Below are 21,176 nucleotides of genomic sequence, written 5' to 3'. Positions count from 1 at the left end.
ACTGTAACCTTCCTTAAAGCAGTTCACCTGGCATTTCCAGGTAGTGTGGTCAATGTTGTTACCTGTAGAAGTGCAGCCTAGCTTATTCTGGAGCATCAATCTACAGTTAGAGAACTTCTAGTTCTGGTATGTTTGACAGTCCGTAAGGGGAAGCTTTGAGCACCTAATCCTATTAAGCATATTGTGTTTTATAGATGTGGGGGAGTTGGAGGGGAGGGAAAGAAATAGAAAAAAAAAACACAATTAGGTAGTGCATCTTATTTGTAATTTGCTATTTTCTTTACTCTCAGTTCATCTCTTGGAGCTGAACCAACAATCTGCCTCCTTCCAAACAAGTTTATTTAGTCAGCATAACCAGTGCCTTGTATAATAACCAGACATTGTGCCTTGTATAATAAATTCTCTGCTCAAAATGATCCTAATAATGCAGTCTTTTCAGCTTTGAGGGAGGAAAATTAGCCTTAGTTAGAAAAGGCATTTCTATAATTCACTTTCAATCATTTCAGTGTCAGTAACTACATATATGTACATAAATCAATTTTGGATCAGACCTTAAGTGGGATCATTGGGAAAGAATATCAGGACAATGAAATAACAGAATAAACAGAACCACAGCCCATATGGTATGACTCTTTCACTTCTCTCTTCTTTACTTTTTGAACCCAGTGTTTTTCCCTATCAATGAATACTAAAATAGCATTATTAAAAGAGATTATTGACCTAACCATCCAAACCAATGGCCCTTTCTTCAGTTCTTGCTTGCTGTCTTTGAATTCCACATAGCATCTGACTCTAGTAATCATCTTCTCCTTAAAATGCTCTCCTTCTTTGAGTTTGTGGATATGAAGCTATTACATTTTTCACCTTTCTGAAAGTCCTGAGTTTTTCTTCACTTGCTCCCAATGTTAAGTTTTTTCTTCTTTTTCTCTTTATTTACCTTCTATCATATCTATCATATCTAGTTTCCAGCTTCAAATATCATTATAGGGAAGGCCTCCAAATACTAATAATTGTAAATTTCCTAGTGGAAAGAAATGAAACAATGGGAAGAAGAGACACAGGCAGTGACTAATCCACATACTGCTAGTCACTCACTGGAAAGAGAATCCATGTGTTTCCTGGAAAAGGGATAGACTAGATTTACAACTTATGAGCTGTTCAAATTTTTACCCTTGTTTATAAAGCTAATAGTGATCCCCTTCTGCTTTTGGAGTTTGGGCAAGTTTCCTCTTTACATAAACTTTGCCTCTTTGTTTCTCCTTACTAATACATAGTTATGGGATTTTGAATATTGACTCATTTCTTTCATGTCATGCTACATCGAAATAGACCATGCACAAAGCAAACTTAAGCAAGAGAACTTACAAAAACTAAATATGAACCCATATGAAAAATTTTTAAATGAAATTGTTTTGGTAGTTTTATGGATATCCTTCCCAAATCTTTACTTGCATAAAGATTTTTCTTTTTATATAAATTGAAACATCCATGGTAATTTTAAGGGAGAGAGTACTGAAAGGAACATAGGTCCTTGAGTCAAGTCACAGGTTCATATAGAGGTTTCACAACTTTCTAGTTCAACTTCAATTTCTTTATTTCTGAAACAGAATTATTACAAATGCCTGTTATGATTCTTAGGAGGATTAAAGGTAATGATGTAAAATGCCTATAACATAGTAGATTCTTATAAATAGTAGTTACTCTTATAGTATACCACCTCCATAGTGGAGAAGGAGGACCAGGAGGCTAAAATAAATCTAAATGAAATGAAGGAAATCAGACTGTGATTCAACTAAAATCAAGAAGTCAAGTTGAAAACAGATCAAGATATCCTGAACTATACTTTTATTCAGTATTCATAACAAGTATAATTACAACTATTATTTAAGTTTTCTTATTTGTGTAATAAGGGAAAGAGCTAAACAATATGGCAACATCCAATACAGTTAAAAGCTCTGGTATATGTGACAAGAAAAGTTAAGAATTTAAGGGCTGCCTGGGTGGTTTGTTGCTCTGTGCAAGGTTGTCAAATAGGTTTTTGTATACTTGCATTATCGGATTATTTGATTTCAGACTTATGGTGTATGCTATTAGCCTATGAAATATTGAAAAGAATTTAAAGGCTGGATGAGCACAGGACGGTTAACAGAACCTAACCAATGAACCTATCTTATCAAGTTTAGATGCAGGAAGGGAGGGGTCAGGTGCTCTGTATCTGCCATCCCTGGTAGTCTGTGGGTATTAGATTGCATTTGCATAGCTGTATAGGTAGGTTATTTTTTTTCAAATGTCTCTGAAACAAACTTTGATATAAATGCTTTGTGCCCCAACAAGCCTTAGTAGACTCAGATCTTCATGCGGTGAAAAGATGTTTCCCCTGCTTCAGAAATCAATCACTGCAAACAGCAGAGGGAACTTAAACTGCCTCAGATTGGTGTCAAGCTTAAAGAAAAGAGAAAAAAACACCTTGCTCCATGAGGATGAACAGCAAAATCCTAGCAACTGACCTTTGACTGAGTGGTTATAGGAAAATGCTCTATTTGCTCCCCGAGCCAACTGAATCACAATGCTCATTGTACCCTGGAAAAATATCAACTTCAGATAGAAAAATATGGAATAACTGAACAGAATGTTCGATCAATTAATGGCTTCCTTTTAACCACATCTTTAGCAGGACAGGCCTAAAAGAGTAGGCCTATGACAAGAGCTACAAAACAGCTAACCTATCTTAGATTGTTCCTAGAAGGTCTTGGGTACATCTCCTAGAAAGTGAACAAAGAAATCATGATACTATTTAATCAGTTTTCAATTACCCAGAAGTTGGTAATCTTATTTGTGGATGGTTCATATCTCTATTCTCCTTCTGCTCTCTCTGGCTGAATGCCTTTTGGCTATGACAGTGTCCATGTGCACTTCCATGACAGAGGGGCAGGGAGAGATGTCAGCAAGCGTACAAACTGAGAGACCCATAAAAGTGAGAGAATAGCAAGCACTGTGGCTAAACGAGGCTTATGTATTAACTGCAGATCTAAAAATTCCATGCTTTTCCTAAAATCATACTATGATGTCCTACCAGCTCAGGGCTTTATATTACCAGCATTCAATAAATATTAGTACAAAGAAAGTACAGAACAGTGATAAGAGTCCAGGGCATAGAGTTGGGTTACCTGTGTTCACATCCCATCTCTAAACTTAAAGTTGAATGACTTATTTACTTGACGTCTCTGTGCCTTAGTTTCCTTATTTGAAAAACAGCAACGTGATAGATTGCATTGTTATCAAAATATGGGTTGAAGGGGCAAAGTCTGGAGATGAGAATGTACCAAGGGAGACAGATTAATTAAATTTCTGCCATTTTCACAGCTCCCAACGAACAGCAACAAGGGCAGCTATCTGTGGTGGAAAAAACATACACACTTTCCCAAACAGAAAGTCCACAGACCATGTGACATTCTTCCCAAGCACCCTTTCACTGATGTGATTAGTTCACCATGAAGAAGGTGAATCTGTAATTGATGTATATGCTCCTTGGGAGGAAATAAACAACAAGTCGGTCAATAGAAGCATCAAAGAAGAAATTTTAAAATACCTTGAGACAAATGAAAATGAAAAAATAACTTCCCAAAACCTATGGAAAGCAACAAAAGCAGTTCTAAGAGGACAGCTCATAGCAATATAGGCCTACCTCAAGAAAAAAGAAAAATCTTAGATAAACAATCTAACTTTACACCTAAATAACTAGAAAAAGAAGGATAAGCAAAGCCCAAAGTTAGTAGAAGGAAGAAAATAATAAGGATCCAAGATGAAACAGAGAGTAAAACAAACAAACAAACAAAAAACAATAAAAATGATCAATGAACATAAGAGCTAGTTCACTGAACAGATAAAGAAAATTGATAAACCTTTAGCAAGACTCATCAGGGAAGAGTTTTGGCCAAATAAATAAAATCAGAAATGAATAAGGAGAAATATAACTGATATCACAGAAATACGAAGAATCATGAGACTACTGTGAACAAATATATAGCAATAAATTGGACAACCTAAAAGAAATAGATAAATTCCTAGAAACCTATCATCTTCCAAGACCAATTACTAGTAAGGAGATTGAATCAGTAACCAAAAAAGTCTCAACAAACAAAAGTCCAGGACTAAATGGCTTTACTGGTGAATTCTACCAAACATTCAAAGAAGAATTAATAACAATCTTCTCAAACTTTTCCAAAATAGAAAAGGAAGGAGCACTTCCAAACTCATTTTACGATGTCAGCATTACCCTGATACCAATCAGACAAAGACATCACAAAGAAAGAAAATGATAGGCCAATATTCCTGATGAACATAGATGCAAAAATCCTCAACAAAATACTAGCAAACTGACTCCAACAATACATTAAAAGATCATACACTATGACCAAGTGGGGTTTATTCTGGGGACGCTAGGATGGTACAACATCTACAAATCAGTCAATGTGATAACACCATATTAACAAAATGAAGGATAAAAATTACATAATCATCTCAAAAGATGCAGAAAAAACATTAGACAAAATTCAATATCTTCTTATGATAAAAACTCTCAACAAAATGGGCATAGAGAGTACATACCTCAACATATTAAAGGTCACATAAGACAAGCCCACAGCTAACATCATACTTAATAGTGAAAAGCTGAAAAGCTTTTCCTCTAATATCGAGAACAAGACAACTATGCCCACTCCCACCACTTTTATTCAACACAGTATTGGGAGTGTTAGACACAGAAATCTTAGAAGAAAAATAAATAAAAGTATCCAAATTGGAAAGGAAGAATAAAACTGTCACTGTTTTCAGAATACCTGATTCTATACAGAGAAAACTAAAGATGGCACCAAAAAAATGTTAGGACTAATAAATTAATTCAGTAAATTTGCAGGATACAAAATTAATATACAGAAATCTGTAGTATTTCTATATACTAAAAATGAACTACCAAAAAGAGAAATTAAGAAAATAATCTGATTTACAATTTCATCAAAAAGTATAAAATATCTAGGAATAAATTTAACCAAGAGGTGAAAGATCTATATTCTGAAAACTATAATACACTGATGAAAGAAACTGAAGGCAACACAAACAACTGAAATGATATATTGTGCTCATGGATTGGAAGAATTAATATTGTTAAAGTACCCATATTCCTCAAAGCAATCTACAGATTAAATGTAATCCCTATCAAAATACCCATGGCATTTTTCACAGAACTAGAATAAAGAATCCTAAAATTTATATGGACCACAAAAGACCACAGATAGCCAAAGAAGCCTTGAGAAAGAAGAACAAAGCTAGAAGTATCATGCACCCTGATTTCAAACTATACTACAAAAGCTATAGTAATCAAACAGTATGATACTGGTACATAAACAGACATGTAGATCAATGGAACAGAACAGAGCCGAGAAGTATACCTAAGCTTATATGGTCAATTAACCTATGACAATGGAGAAAAGAACATACAACAGAGAAAAGACAGTCTCTGCAATAAACGATGTTGGGAGAACTGGACGGCTACAATCAAAAGAATGAAACTAGACCATTTTCTTACACTGTATATAAGAATAAATTCAAAATTGACTAAAGACTTAAATGTAGGATGTAGAACCATAAAACTCCTAGAAGAAAACATGGGCAGTACGCTCTTTGACATTGGTCTTTGCAATATTTTTTGGATCTGTCTCCTCAGACAAGGGAAACAGAAGCAAAAATGAACAAAGAACTACATCGAAATAAAAAGGTTTTGCACACTGAAAGAAACCATCAACAAAATGAAAAGATAGTCTACTGAATGGGGGAATATTTACAAATGATATGTTTGATAAGGGATTAATATCCAAAATATATAAAAACTCATACAACTCGACATCAAAAAAACCCAAACAGTCCAATTTAAAAATGGGCAGAGGACCTGAATAGACATTTTTCCAAAGAAGACACACAGATGGCCAACAGGCACATGAAAAGATGCTCAACATCACTAATCATGAAGGAAATGCAAATCAAAACCACAAAGAGATATCATCTCACACCTATTAAGGTGGCTACTATCAAAAAGACAAGGAATAACAAGTGTTCGCAAGTATGTGGAGAAAAATGAACCTTAGTGCACTGTTGGTGGGAATGTAAATTGATACAGTCACTCTAGAACCGGTATGAAGTTTCCTCAAGAAATTAAAAATAGAACTACTAAATGATCCAGCAATTCCACTTTTGGGTATTTATTCAAAGAAATGAAAGCACTAATTCAAATATATATATACTCTCCAATGTTCATAGCAGCATTATGTAAAATAGCCAAGATATGGAAACAACTTGTGTCCACTGGTAGATGAATAACTAAAGAAGATATGGTATATTCATACACTGGAATATTACTCATAAAAAGAATGAAGTCTTGCCATTTGCAACAACATGGGTGGACCCAGAGAGTATTATGCTGAGTCAAATAAATCAGACAGAGAAAGACAAATGATCTATGCTACCACTTATACGTAGAAGCCTAAACAAACAAACAAACAAAAAACTAATGATCAAATCAGAAGCTGACTTAATAGATATAGAGAACAAGCTGGTGGTTGCCAGAGGGCAAGTGGATGTGGAAGATGGGAGAAATAAGTGAATGGGGATTATGAGGTACAAACTTCCAGTTATAAAATAAATAAGTCACAGCCATGTACTGTACAGCATAGTAAATACAGTCAATAATATTGTAATAACAATAATATTTTAATAACTTTGTATGGCAACAGATGGTAAGTAGACTCACTGTGGTGATCATTTTGTAATGTATAAAATTATTGAATCAATATGTTGTCATACATCTGAAACTAACATAATATTGTAAGTCCATTACATGTCAATTAAAAAAACACACATAAAGAAAGCAGGAAGAAATTAATAAAAATAAAGAATAAGATGGTGAATTACAAATAGAAAAACCATAGATTTAACTAGTAAACATAAGGATGAAGAATGTGAGAATGATAACGTGACTCACCATATTCTGAGGTTCTCTTGAAAAAGGCCTGAAATATTTTTCCTCCTCAAATCTCCAAAATTTTCCTCTATCCCATTTTTATAAAACATCAAATTTTGCTTAGAAATAACATAACATGCTCCTAAAATGTATTCTTATTTCTAAAATGGATAAAGCGCTATCTCTTAGAATTCAGCTCAGCCAAATTAATGTCACCAGACTCATACTAGATAAAGAGGACTGGCATTCAAACTGGAGGAGGTCACTGTTCTCCTGTAGCTCATCTAGTAGGGAAGACAGACCTATACAGAGAAATGCAGTTTTAGGGTAGTCAGCATGTGGTAATGGAGTTAAATAAACAATAATAATAATTCATTGCTTTTTTTTCCTTATTGCAGAAGGACAGTCTACTCTGTTCAAGACAATTTATTGTACAACAAGCTTTAGCAGGGAAAAACAAAAAGTGAAGTGATGTGATTTGAGTGACAGTTGTGTATTAATATTCTAAAACCTATGACAAATCGTTTAATCTCCTTGTGCCTCAGCTCCCTCATCTAAGAAACCAGGAGAATGACTGTACTCACAGTACTGAGCTCACAGCGTGCAAGGTTCAAATGAGATAATGTTCCTGAAAACCCTTTTAAATGTGCTATGTGCAAAAGTTATTTTCATTGACGCCATTAGCATCAAAGTGTAAATGATTGTGAATTTCACACTTTTCTTCCACTTGCTCTTGAAAACCATCTTCAGTCACCACTTTTTGAAGTCAAGACTTTCTTAAATGAATAGTGTACAAAGGATCCTGATTCACAAATTTAATGGTTGCACTCCTTCATCTTAAAGCCATAGTCATACCCCAAATTAGCTAAGATCAGTGTGTGGTCCAGAGTCTAGAGTTCTTTGTAGCCTAAATATTGAGACTCTTTAGGATATGTTGCGTTTACTCTTTTAGACTCTATTCATTATTTAGACATTCTTATTAATCATGTAATTACAATGTAATTATAATTACAAGACAATAGAAGTTCTCCAAACTGACCTCAGGTTAACAGATTCTGCTTACCCACAGCTCTCTGCTACAGGATGAACGCTCACACGAATACACCTTTTGAATGTTGACATTCTGTTCCTATCTTTGAGTGATATGCTTACTATGAGTTGATGTCTATTCCTAAACCCTACAGGTGGATTTTACTGGTAACTCAAAGTATGTAATTAAATTTACTATTAAATAAACTAAAAATGTTAAGTGGGAGAAATTGAATTGTTTCCATCAATTTGAGGTTGAATGGTTTAGAAAGATTCAGAAATAGGCAAAAATTCACTATCAAATGAGTTGCGGACAAGACAATTATATAAGGTTAAGGGGAAAGAAGATAAAAAATCTAAAGGGATTCTGACATTGGTATTGTGTCAGAAGTATCTAACTTCTTATTCTACTTTCAAGAATATGGAAATTTAGGGTCATACCTTATGATTAATGTAATAAAATAAATCAGAACTTTTATCAATGGACACAAAGAATAGAGTCTAAATGGTCAAAGAATAGGCCTGAGCACTATCTCAAAAGATTGTTGAATGAATGTACACTTCATGTCTTAAAATTTAACATTTTCAATGTATATAGGAGTCATTTTTATGATGCTTTGTTTTGACTTTTTAAAATAAACTAACCAAGTATGCATTATTAAAATATTAATATTACTTTGGGGACTTCCCTGGTGGCGCAGTCGTTGGGAGTCCGCCTGCCAGTGCAGGGGACATGGGTTTGAGCCCTGGTCCAGGAAGATCCCACATGCCGCGGAGCAACTAAGTCTGTGCGCCACAACTACTGAGCCTGCATGCCACAACTACTGAAGCCTGCATGCCTAGAGCCCATGCTCCGCAACAGAAGCCACTGCAATGAGAAGCCTGTGCACTGCAACGAAGAGTAGCCCCCGCTCACCGCAACTAGAGAAAGCCTGTGCACAGCAATGAAGACCCAACGCAGACAAAAATAAATTAATTTTAAAAATTAAAAAAATAAAATATTAGTTTGTAAACTGAAATTATTTCAAAATGAGAACATATAAGAACATACATGATTATTTTAAAATTCCATTAAATGAATAAATATGAACTAATTCCCAATTCAGTCTCAGGTAAAATAATAGACTCTGTAAGGAACAGAAAGACAAATAAAGCTAAGCACCCACTTTCAAGGCTCTGAAAACTCACAGACTTCTTACATGTGGGAAAGTTCTCAGATACCTATGTACCCACTGTAGAACTGAAAACAGAGAAGAACAAAGAGCATTTTTGTCTACTATTCAATCCTGTAAGGGTTAAAATTGCAACCTGCTGCAGTCCTGACCAGCAGTGCACTCTGAGAGGAAATTAAGGTAACAATATGAGGCACTCTGTGCTTTGGACAAGCAGCCCCCTTAGATAGATGCATATCTCTGGAAGGATTTTTTTTTTTTATTTTGTGGTACGCGAGCCTCTCACTGTTGTGGCCTCTCCCGTTGCGGAGCACAGGCTCCGGATGCGCAGGCTCAGCGGCCATGGCTCATGGGCCCAGCCGCTCTGCGGCATGTGGGATCCTCCCGGACCGGGGCACGAACCCATGTCCCCTGCATCGGCAGGCCGACTCTCAACCACTGCACCACCAGGGAAGCCCTCTGGAAGGATTTTAATGAACCCAGATTCTTGCATCTTCTCCTACATAGAAAAGCACTAGGATCATTAACCTGAGATATCTCTTCTTGACTAGCAGTAATCTTTCACCAAGATATATACTTGAGAGCACAGGTTCTCTAGCCAAAAAATCACATATAAACTGGCTTCTCCCCCTACCTCTTCAGAACAACTTCCTCAGAGCTACTGAGTGACTGTCTCCCAGGCTCTAGTCCTCAGTAAGGCCCCGAATAAAACTTAACTCACAACTCTTGCATTTTTCCTTCAGTCAATACCCTTCAAGTTGTGCAGATCACAACTGGCATAACCATTTAGAGCGGTTATAATGTGGTCAAAATGAAATGCACCCTTGGTTTTGGTGAACCAATCAGACCCAAGCACTGAAATAGCTGATGTTTTACAGTCCGTTTTCTATGTCAGCCACATTAACTACTTTTATTGATAGGAATTGTCACTACATTCCTACCACCATCTAGGTAGGGACTAGTAGAAAATAAAATGATTAATAAGATCTCTGAATTATTTGCAAAGTGCAATGGAAGGTCTTTGAAGGATTTTAAGGTTAATGACATGATCCAATTTACATTTTAAACCCTCTCAGATTAGAAGAAGAAAGGGTTAGAATGGAGAGAAAAAAGAAAACCAGAAATGATGTCAATATGTTCTGTTATCTCCAGGTTTCTGAAATTGTTTTATCATGTTTAAGGTGTGGTGAGCACATCTCAACTTCCTTATCTCAGATTCTAAGCTCCTTGATATCAGTAATCACAAATCTCACTGCTTGAAAACATATGACTAGAATTTTTTCAAATTATCTTTATTTATAAGTTTGTCCTAGGGGCTTCCCTGGTGGCCCAGTGGTTGAGAGTCTGCCTGCCGATGCAGGGGACACAGGTTCATGCCCTGGTCCGGGAAGATCCCACCTGCCGCGGAGCGGCTGGGCCCGTGAGCCACGGCCGCTGAGCCTGCGCGTCCGGAGCCTGCGCTCCGCAATGGGAGAGGCCACAACAGTGAGAGGCCCGTGTACCGCAAAAAAAAAAAAAAAGTTTGTCCTGAAATTCCTATACACAGTAAAGAATGTGGCAGAAATTCTAATAACTTGGCTTCCAAATGGCATCTCGCCACCTCTTGCACCCAGAAGCGGCATAAGTCCTTCCTCACTTTGGCTCAGAATATATGGCCACTGCACTCAGGTAACCTAACACACAATAAGTTTAACTCATCACATATTTTGAAAACTACTTTCTCAGCTAACTTTTGAAAATGTGAGAAGACGAAAAAAATGATGTCAGTTCTTTATCATTTTCAGCTACTTCCCTAAAACTAGATAAATTTGGTCTTTTTTGGGGGGCTCATCAGCCAATTTTCAAGGCAATTTGAGTTCACTTTTTGTGAAAGAGTCTTCAGGAAAATATTCTATCAAGGGCTTTGGGACAATCAAGATAAATGACACTCCTACATTTTGCTCATACTAATCGCCCCTTTATGAATCTGCCCAAAAGCATGAATTCCTCTCTCCCAGGCTGCTCTTTATACAATCCTAATGCTGCTGCCTTCTGAGTCCTCTCTGCTTCATGCATTATCACTTCATTCTCTGTCTTGTTCCACTACTGAGCTGCATCTCCCCCTAAGATTCTATTCTCAGAGTGGTTCTGCTTGGGATTTTGGCTACTAGAAATTAAAATTTTGAAGGAATGAAATAACTGATCTTTTAGGTAACCCTCCTCACTGTCATCTCCCAGAGGTTGATATTTTTCTATTTCTTCACTTAAAATTTAGATAATCTGTAAAAAACTATATACAATGGATTTGGGGAAATTTGAGTCTACCCATCGGAATACCTTCTGTTTGTTGTCAATATTTGTTTTTCCTTTTCTTTTTAATTTTTTTTATTGGAGTATAATTGCTTTACAATGTTGTGTTAGTTTCTGCTGTACAATTAAGTCAGTCAGCTATATGTATACATATATCTCCTCCCTCTTTGGTCCTCCCTCCCAACCCTTCTTCCCAGCCATCTAGCTCATCACAGAGCACCGAGCTGAGCTTCCTGTGTTTTACAGCATGTTCCCACTAGCTATCTATTTTATTCACTGTAGTGTATATATGTCATTCCTAATCTCCCAATTTGTCCCACCCTCTCTCTTTCCCACCCTGTGTCCACATGTCCGTTTTCTATGTCTGTCTCTACTCCTGCCCTGCAAATAGGTTCATCTGTACCATTTTATTAGAGTCCACATATATGCATTAATATACAATATTTGTTTTTCTTTTTCTGGCTTACTTCACTCTGTATGACAGACTCTAGGTCCATCCACATCTCCACAAATGACCCAATTTTGTTCCTTTTTATGGCCGAGTAATATTCCATTGTATATATGTGCCACATCTTCTTTATCCATTCATCTGTCGTTGGACATTTAGGTTGTTTCCATGTCCTGTCTATTGTAAATAGTGCTGCAATGAACATTGGGGTACATGTGTCCTTTTGAATTATGGTTTTCTCAGGGTATATGCCCAATAGTGGGATTTCTAGGTCATATGGTAGTTCTATTTTTAGTTTTTTGAGGAACCTCCACAGTGTTCTCCGCAGTGACTGTATCAATTTATATTCTTACCAACAGTGCAAGAGGGTTACCTTTTCTCCACACCCTCTCCAGCATTTATAGTTTGTACATTTTTTGATGATGGCCATTCTGACCAGTGTGAGGTGATACTTCATTGTAGTTTTGATTTGCATTTCTCTAATAATTAGTGAAGTTGAGCATCCTTTCATGTGCCCCTTGGCCATTTGTATGTTCTCCTTGGAGAGATGTCTACTTAGGTCTTCCACCATTTTTGGATTGGGTTGTTTGTTTCTTTGATATTGAGCTCCATGAGCTGTTTGTATATTTTGGAGATTAATCTTTTGGCTGTTGCTTCATTTGCAAATATTTTCTCCCATCCTGAGGGTTGTCTTTTTGTCTTGTTTATGGTTTCCTTTGCTGTTGAAAAGCTGTTAAGTTTAATTAGGTCCTGTTTGTTTATTTTGTCTTTATTTTCATTAATCTAGGAGGTGGGTCAGAAAAGATCTTGCTGTGGTTTATGTCAAAGAGTGTTTTTCCTATGTTTTCCTCTAAGAGTTTTATAGTGTCCAGTCTTAATTTAGGTCTTTAATCCATTTTGAATGTATTTCTGTGTATGGTGTTAAGGAGTGTTCTAATTTCATTCTTGTACATGTAGCTGTCCAGTTTTCCCAGCACCACATACTGAAGAGGCTGTCTTTTCTCCACTGAATGTTCTTGCCTCCTTTGTGTATTCTTGCCTCCTTTGTCATAAATTAGGTGACCATATGTGCGTGGGTTTATCTCTGGGCTTTCTATCCTGTGCCATTGATCAATATTTTCGAAAACTCACACAGAGTTGTGAAAGAAAGGAAATACTAGACTGCAATTATTGCATGGTGAAACTATCAAAGAATAGGTTTTTAAACTTTCTCTAAACTAGGCTGGAATAGGAAGAAATCACAAATGAGATTAAACATTTTGGTTGATAACTCAATGTGAGTGATGTGTGGGAAAAATACTAGGTTGGGAGCCGAGCTTTGGTTTTTCCACCTTTTTGTAGCTGTTAGAACTTAAGATAATGAGGGTTTGTTGTAAAAATATATATGGAAAAAAGAACTAAGGGAATCTTTGCTAACCCAGTAACAGATATATTCTGGATCTCAAAGGAGAAGAACAGAGTTTGAGAATTAGAAGATGGTTTAAGATCCAAAGTCATTTTACTACCAACATTAACTTGTTCTTTAGTTAGACAATCTCTTGCCAATATTGTAACTCAGCTCCCCTCTCTAGCTCTACTGCTAGATATCTTTCAGTTTCTGCTTACTCATGATACCTGTACTTTGAACTTGAATGTATTCACAATCTCTACATACTCAGTTTCTCTTGACCCCTGCCAGCTTATCATCTCTGATACCTGACTTCTGTATCTTTTCCAGTATCAGCCTTCATCACCAACTGGAACACTCTTTGTATTTCGCACTCAAATTCTCCAAGGAAGAGAATCTGATTGAGTGTTCTTTAGTCATCATTTTGTTTGGGTAGAGTTCTCATGCCAGATTTCTCATGGGCTGCTACTAGCCGATAGATAGATCCATAATACAGATGTCTGTTTCCCAGCCCTGACCTAATCAGCTGCTGCTGGTGGGACACAATCATGTGGTAATTTTCTGTACTGTGTTATTCGTGAAGACATCTATCAGTACCTAGTGCTATACACGGGGGACTAGACTTCCTCTCCAGTGAACTTGGTTTCATCCAGGTTCCATTTCCATACCTATAACAGGAAAAGTTGGATGACATGTCCATTAAAGTCCTTTCAAATTCTAAGGTACTATGAGTGCACCTTTTGTATTTGTCCTCATTCTTTCTTTCTTTAGAAAAAATTTTTTTTAGTTACTACTGTGACGTTAGGTATTATTCTAGATGTTGAAGAAATAGCAGTGACTGAGGTAGACCAAGTGTATAACAAGATTCTGGCAGTAAGAAAACTTTACCCCAGATCAGATGGTACCAATTAAGTGGTTTTAATGAAGGAGCTGCTTAGATATGTTAAGAAATGTTTCAGAACTAGATAAGGAGAGTTGAGGCACCCCAAGGCCAGCAAGAGTGAGAAGCTACCACCACATCTAAAGTTGGATGGGTGAGCAGGACATAATGGTAAACCAATGAGACTTTGAGACATGGAAAAACTATAATACAAGGGATACAGATGCTGCCCAAAGACAAGGAAATTGCAGGAAAAGGCTCCTCAATCTCTCTCTCTTCTCACCCTCTAGTTTACCAGGGCTTTCCATTGGCCAAATCTAACTGAAAGTATGAGAGCAAACGCTTTAAGGTGATATAGTCTTCAGTCTCTGAAAGCACACTGCAGCTCCAAGAAAATGGGAAATGGATAGGAGGGTATCAAATGGAAAATAATTGGGGCATAAACCTTACAATCAAGTGGAGTAAACAGATTAAAAACTTCAACTAAAATAAATACAGGGGCTTCCCTGGTGGCACAGTGGTTGAGAGTCCGCCTGCCGATGCAGGGGACACGGGTTCGTGCCCCGGTTCAGGAGGATTCCACATGCCGCGGAGTGGCTGGGCCCGTGAGCCATGGCCGCTGAGCCTGCGTGTCTGGAGCCTGTGCTCCGCAACGGGAGGGGCCACAACAGTGAGAGGTCCGTGTACCGCAAAAAAAATAAAATAAAATAAATAAAGTAAAATAAATACAAAATAAAACAATAAAATTTGATTTTAAAAAAGGAACAAAGGAGGTAAAAGAAGATAGAAAGTGATTTTCAAGGAGGAAGGGATTATTTTAGAATAATGGAAAAAATAGTACATGTTGACAATTTTTGTCATTTTAATAAGTGTACTTGCCTTGGACTTTTTTATTTTGGAATATCTGATATGTGAAAGGAATGTATGTGACATATACAAGTTATGAACATAAAAGAAAAGCAAAAACCCATGAACAACCACCAATTAAAAAAGAAAATATCCAAACCATTGACACTTCTTTGTTCTCCATCATCCTTTTCTCCTTTCTCATTCTTCATCAATAAAACTCAGTAACCTGAGTTTGTGAGTTTATTACTAAATTCCATTCCATTATGGTTTACTACAGGATACTGAATATAGTTTCCTATGCTATAGAGTAGGACCTTGTTGTTTATCCATTCTATATATAATAGTTTGCATCTGCTAACCCCAAACTCCCAATCCAACCCTCCCCTTCCTCTCCTCTCCCTTGGCAACCACAAGTCTGTCCTCTATGTCTGTGGATCTGTTTCTTTCATAGATAAGTTCATTTGTGTCATACTTTAGGTTCCACATATAGGTGATATCCTATGGTATTTGCCTTTCTCTTTCTGACTTACTTGTAGTAGTATGATAATCTCTAGGTCCATCCAGGTAGCTGCAAATGGCATTATTTCATTTTTTATGGCTGAGTAATATTCCATTGTATGTATGTATGTATGTATGTGTATATATATATATATATATATATATATATATATATATATATATATACACACCACATCTTCTTTACCCATTCATCTGCCGATGGACATTTAGGTTGTTTCCACGTCTTGGCTGTTGTAAATAGTGCTGCTATGAACATAGGGATGTATGTATCTATTCGAATTACAGTTTTGTCTGGATATATGCCGAGGAATGGGATTGCTGCATCATATGGCAACTCTATTTTTAGTTTTTTGAGGAATCTCCATACTATTCTCCGTAGTGGCTGCACCAATTTATATTCCCACTAACAGTGTAGGAGGGTTTCCTTTTCTCCACAACCTCTCCAGTTTAATCACACTTTTTTTTTTTTTTTTTTTTTGCAGTACACGGGCCACTCACTGTTGTGGCCTCTCCTGTTGCGAAGCACAGGCTCCGGACGCACAGGCTCAGCGGCCACAGCTCACGGGCCCAGCTGCTCTGCAGCATGTGGGATCTTCTCGGACCGGGGCATGAACCCATGTGCCCTGCATTGGCAGGCAGACTCTCAACCATTGCGCCCTAATCACACTTTTTTTTTTTTTTTTTTTTTGCGGTACGCGGGCCTCTCACCGCTGTGGCCTCTCCCATCGCGGAGCACAGGCTCCGGACGCGCAGGCCCAGCGGCCACGGCCCACGGGCCCAGCCGCTCCGCGGCATGCGGGATCCTCCCGGACAGGGGCACGAACCCGCGTCCCCTGCATCGGCAGGCAGACTCCCAACCATTGCGCCAGCAGGGAAGCCCCTAATCATACTTTTTAATACATGTTAGTTTTGCTTATTTTTTGAAATTTATAAAATTGAAATCTTAAATTCATTCTTTTCAGTCTTGTTTTTACCCCTTAATAATACTTTTTAATTCACCCTTGGTGATACACATTGTTGTAGTTCAACTTCACTGTTGAAAAGATATTTCATTACACACTATTGTATAATTTGTTCATCCATTTTCCTAAGGACATTTTGTTATTGCCAATTTGTTGCTGTTATGATACTGGTGCAAATATTCTTCTATCTCTTTTTTGGATACATAAACAACTATTTCTTTGTGGTATATAAGGCATACAGGAATAGAACTGGTGTATTATGGACAATGTGCATGTTAAGCTTTATAAAATAGTACCAACTTGTTTTTCCTACTGGTTGTATCTTTGTACACTCTCACCAGCAACGTTCAAGAGTTTCCCTTGATTCATGTATTCTCTGTCATTATGCTATGGGTTAAATGTTTGTATCTCCCCAAAAATTCATATGTTGAAATCCTAGTCCCCAAAATGATGCTTACAAGCAGTCCTGAGTTATGATTCTAGACAACATCTCCATGATGAGCATATGAGATGGAACACTTGGCCTAACAGTTACTAAGACTTACTAGAAGGTCATTATAATACAAACAGTATAATATTAATACAAAAATAGACAAATTGACCTACAGACCAGGATGGCTGTAAGACAGACTCGTATCTCAGAATTTACGGCATAATAAAGGTGGTACCACAAGTCAGACTGTTTAGTGAACGATGATAGGAAAGCTGCTCATTATGGAAAAAAATCCAAACCTATTATCACCTACAAGAATGGAATCCACGTATATTAAAGAAATAAGCCAAAAGAAACCAAGGCAGAAGATAATGTGCCCTAGGGTTAGGGAAGAACTTAAAATTCCAAAAGCATCATTAATAGTTTTAATCACATCAAATTAAGAATTTCTGTGAATCAAGTTAACATAAAGCTGTTGCAGAGAGATGATATTTGCCAGGAATAAAACCACAAGGAAATTATTATCTAAATATACAAGAAACTCATGCATATGAAAAAAGCATAAGAATCTCAAATTTTAAAAATGAGTAAAGGATATCTGAGCCAATTCAGAGCCAAAGAAACCCAATATATAACAGGGGCCGAAAATCATTGGTAATCAGAGGAACACACTTTAAAACAAAAAAAGAGAAAACTGTTTAGACCCATCATACTCTAAATACAGAGGGCTGAGTGAAAAAAATAAGGAACCCAATACTATCTATGCAAATTACAACTCATGAAATAATTCATGGCTTACACTAATACTTTAGAAAAGAAGAATATAAACCAAATATACATTGGGGAATTGGGAGTGAGGAGTGGACCAGAGGCCTTGCAAAGAGCAATGATCACCAGATGCCCAGAACTGCAGAGGATTACTAAGGAACCCTTGGCTCATTAACCAAAGCAAAACCATAGCGCACAGGTGAAATCATACTATGTCATCTTAAATTCCCAATTCCATCGTGGGAGTCCTACCCACAGGACACCCAGCTCAGGAGTCCACCATCAGCTAAGCTCTTTGCTTCCCTGGGAATATCCTGTTCCCCAACAGTCCTAATCATCCTTCTATAGGCTGAGGATAAAATGACTCTTTATCTAGTTTTCCAAATATTTATATTTCTATGGTAATATAGCACTAGAATAAAAAAGTGATTTTTTTTTTTTTTCCCTGGTACACGGGCCTCTCACTGTTGTGGCCTCTCCCATTGTGGAGCACAGGCTCCGGACGCGCAGGCTCAGAGGCCATGGCTCACGGGCCCAGCCGCTCTGCGGCATGTGGGATCTTCCCGGACCAGGGCACGAACCCATGTCCCCTGCATCAGCAGGTGGACTCCCAACCACTGCGCCACCAGAGAAGCCCTGTTTTTTTTTTAATAATTGAAATTTTAACCAAAACTTTTTTGTCTCATTTTCTTGTATCTTTGTATTCCCACCCATTCATTCAGTAGAAGTCATTGCCTCAGGGAAGGGATAATACGGCAGAGAAAATCTTTTTGGTGTTAAAAGCATCACTATGAAGTTTGTAACCCCCAAGCCATAAAACATTATCTCTGGAAAATCAGATAAAGAGCCAAGCCAGCTTGTCCTCAGACTACATAAAAGTGGTCATGACTGCGGGGAACAAGAGCAGCCACGGCAGAATCCAAGTTAAATGATGGTGGGTTCCTAAGCTGTTTCCATCAGAACGGTCTCTGCAGACGGAACTGGGAATCCCAGATCAGACAGAACTGGGCCCCTAGCCCCAGGGCAGTGCCTGGAACCAGCAAGATTCCTGTGTCCTGTCCCTCAGCCTAGCTCCCCAGCATGGCACCAGGACAGGCCTGAGGCCACGTAACAGAGTATCTTGCAATAATGCAGGAAGGGCTTTGCGCCTGAGAGCAGAGCAGAGACAGCCGCTCTGAAAGTCATTTGTAAGATCGTAGTAGATGCAACCAGGGGCCCAAAGTCAAAATGGGAATAGAGACCCCTCCTTTGAGTCTACGTAGATGAAGAATGATTTCAAGGAAAGGTCTTCTCCATCCCTCAAGTCTCTGCCTTCGCTCTTAGACACCACCCCACAGAAAGGAAGAGGCACTCCACTAAACACATGGGCTCTCAATGTGGGACTATCTCGCTCCCCAGCAGACATTTGGCAATACCTGGAGACATGTTTTGTGGTCACAAGTGGGGGGTGCTGCTGGAATCTGATAGGCAGAGGTCAGAGATGCTGCTGAACATTCTACGGTGCACAAAATGGCACCCCCCAAACAAAGAATCACCCAGCCCCAAACGTCAGCAAGGTCAAGGTTGAGAAACACTTCCCTAAACTGAGATTAGGTTTTGACGACTTGGCACGGTAAGAGATTTATAATTTTAACATAAATGCTCATTTGTTTTAAATAAAGAAAATTACACCTAGTTCGTGGGCTGAAATGTGGAACCACTTGCTCATGCTCCGGAATATATCCTTTCTCTAATATAAAATAATCAACAATTATCGGTTTTGCATTTAATGAAAAGGTTTTGCGGGGGGAAGAAAAGTTGAAGTAGCTTTAAAGTAAGACAAAGCGCCTCACTCACAAGGAGGAAAAAGAATTGGTGACATGAGGACAGATGCTGGAAGCTTACGACAATATCTGAAGCAAATGAGAGAAGCAAAGGGGCGGGTCGCAGGTGGGGAGTGGGGTGGGGGGTTAGGGTTAGGGGAGAAGAAAAGTACGTGCAGGGAAGTCATCCCTGGATGGAGGAACATTCAGAGGGGAACAAGTGGCTCCTAACTTAGGACGATGGGGACCATGAGCATTTTTCAGAGAGGTGAGGTGGGTTTTCTTCCAGACTCTCCAGCGAAAGTTTACTAAGAAGGTAGCCTGAGAACCTCAGATCACTAACATCCCAAGGAAGAATAGCAGCAAAGGGAAAAATTGAAAAGGCTTTCAAAAATAGCATAGGTGAGGGCTTCCCTGGTGGCGCAGTGGTTGAGAGTCCGCCTGCTGATGCAGGGAACGCGGGTTCGTGCCCCGGTCCGGGAAGATCCCACATGCCGCGGAGCGGCAGGGCCCGTGAGCCATGGCTGCTGAGCCTGCGCGTCCAGAGCCTGTGCTCTGCAACGGGAGAGGCCACAGCAGTGAGAGGCCCACGTACCGCATAAAAAAAAAAAAAAAGCGTAGGTGAAAGCAAAAGCCAGAAACAATGAAGAGAGGAAAAGGGGGAAAAGAGAAGAAAAGGAGGAAGGGAGAGGAGAGAGGTACAGGGGAAGGGAGGGAGAGAGAGAGATCTAGAAACAATTGCAATGAGTAATAAAGTAAACCAGTCTTATGTTAACGACATGCCAGTGTTCCATTTTTATGCAAAAGCAAATAACTGTGAAGTATCCCCAACATAAACACTGATTAAAAGAGATTAAATGTCTCGGGATGAAATGTCATAATATTACACAGTGTCAGTTTGTGGTGTTCTCAAAATGTTAATGACCTCCAGCTTCAGCTGCTTCCATTACCAGCTATCTCAAGGGAGAACAGCCTCAGCTGCAGGGTTGCCAGGAGGAGCTCAGAGCCTTGTCCCATCTCCTCCCCATTAACAGATAAAATTTCACTGAAAATGATTCGGTGACATTTGGCCATAATTCAGAAGGGACCACATTTTTTAAAAAGAATTTTTCTTTTATCAGAAAGTACTTGAGTTTATCTTACCATTTCAATAATGCTCCAGACCTCATTCAGTCAGTCTTCAGTACTCTTTGGAATAACAGCTTTCTATTCTCTAACAGTGACATTTCCCCAGCAATGGTAGCATCTGCAGAAAATTTAGGAAGTGAGAGTTCATCATTTTACAAACTAATTCTGGAAAAAAGCGTGGGTCAGGATGAATTTATCACTATTTCACCAGGACTGATCCCAGAATTCTTCATAAAGTGTTAGTGTACTCTGAGTGGCCACGCCCCCTCATTTACTTTAATAAAAATCATTAGTACTTCGGGTCTCCACAATTATTTTTGCCTCCAAGCCAAATAAAATAGGCTAACACCCTGTGGTCACTTTATGAATCAGTCATTCTCTCCCACCTATTCTACTGACCCAGTTTCTCTCACACAGCCAGGACACGTGCCATCTAACTGGCTACACTTTTGAACGCATGAACCTCAATGGGTATGTATCTGTTGCCTAGTAATATCT

General features: G+C 38.3%; 1 long non-coding RNA gene across 1 annotated transcript in view; it reads right to left on the bottom strand.

The window, feature by feature from the left end:
* LOC116763802 overlaps nucleotides 1-20,796 on the bottom strand; it is a 131,566-nt gene extending 110,770 nt beyond the window's left edge. Inside the window, exon 1 of the long non-coding RNA XR_004352622.1 lies at nucleotides 20,694-20,796. This is a non-coding gene — a long non-coding RNA (uncharacterized LOC116763802). The remainder of the gene's footprint in view (nucleotides 1-20,693) is intronic.
* Between the last annotated feature and the right edge of the window lie 380 nt (nucleotides 20,797-21,176).

This window comes from Phocoena sinus, chromosome 12 (assembly GCF_008692025.1).
Source record: "Phocoena sinus isolate mPhoSin1 chromosome 12, mPhoSin1.pri, whole genome shotgun sequence".
Lineage (NCBI taxonomy): Eukaryota > Metazoa > Chordata > Mammalia > Artiodactyla > Phocoenidae > Phocoena > Phocoena sinus.
Note: the sequence above shows the minus strand (reverse complement) of the source record. Positions and strands in the feature narration are given on the sequence as shown.